A 1,247-nucleotide genomic window follows, 5' to 3' on the forward strand; every position below is an offset into this window, starting at 1 on the left:
TGAAAGAAAGGTAAGCAGACTGCTATGTGCACAATACTTTCTGAAAGGCATGGTCCTCAGAAGAAAACTCTTTCTTCCTTCTCAGAAAGATACTGACGAGATAGCCTCTGTGAACCAGGAACAAAGTTCTAGGGAGAGAGCAGAGTTAGATGAAAAGTAAAAGGATGAAGCGAACAGACAAGAAAAGGAAATAGGAAGATGAATGTCAAAAAAAAAAAAATGAGTGGTGCTCGCTTCGGCAGCACATATACTAAAATTGGAATGATACAGAGAGATTAGCATGGCCCCTGCACAAGGATGACACGCAAATTCGTGAAGCGTTCCATATTTTTTTTAAAGAAAAAAAAAAGGAAATGAGTGAGCTGAGAGGTGCTAAGCAGTAAATGAGAAACGGTGTCCTGGTTTTAAAACCTGACCACAAATTCTCCGACACTCCTGCTTTCCAGAGGTGCAGCCTGCATTCCCGCCTCTTACATCTGAACAGGTGCTTTGCCCAGCACTGTCCTGCACAAACATAAGGTGAGCCACATGTGGCATTTTAAATTTTCTAGTGGCTGAGTAGAACGAGTAAAAAGAAACAGGTGAAATTAATGTTAATATATTTTATTTAACCAAATATATCCAAAATATTATTTCAACATATAATAAATTTATTAATACAATATTTGACATTCTTTCTTGAATACTAAGCCTTGAAACTCAGAATGGGTCTTGTACTTGCCTGAAGCCTCACTTCCCGCTAACTACATTTCCAGTGGTCACAGCCACACGCAAGCAGTGCCAACCACTCTGTGCAGTGCACGTTTTGATCGACAGAGTGTGATGGGAGAGGTGCTGTGTGACTTCCAAAGCTAGATCATGAATTGCCGAGCAGTGTCCACCTTGCTTACTAGAAACACTTACACTGGAGCCCAGAGGGATGAGGAAAGAATCCAATCACCCTGAGGTTACATGCATTGAGGAAACCCAAGCCACAGGGAAGGGTTACAAATAGGTGTTCTGATTGACATTTCTACATGGGATGGCCACCAGCCATCCTTGCCAGGTACTGGACAGGTGAATGAAGATCCCAGTCCCCAGCCATTTAAACCAGACTTAGCCATTCAAGGTGAGGTCCCAGACATAATGGAGTCATGACAAGTTACTCTCTGTGTGCCCTTTACAAATTCCTCACTCACAGAACCTGCAAGCATAATTAAATTTTTTTTTTTTTTTTTTTTTTTTGAGAAGGAGTCTCACTCTGTTGC

General features: G+C 41.5%; 1 non-coding gene across 1 annotated transcript; it reads left to right on the forward strand.

Annotated features, from left to right (window-relative positions):
- Window positions 1–226: 226 nt before the first annotated feature.
- LOC116540427 lies at window positions 227–332 on the forward strand. The gene has a single exon (XR_004264438.1). It is a non-coding gene; the product is annotated as a U6 spliceosomal RNA (small nuclear RNA).
- Window positions 333–1,247: the final 915 nt, after the last annotated feature.

The sequence above is a fragment of the Sapajus apella genome, unplaced genomic scaffold (assembly GCF_009761245.1).
Source record: "Sapajus apella isolate SASKATOON/1434 unplaced genomic scaffold, GSC_monkey_1.0 scaffold139, whole genome shotgun sequence".
Classification (NCBI taxonomy): Eukaryota; Metazoa; Chordata; class Mammalia; order Primates; family Cebidae; genus Sapajus; species Sapajus apella.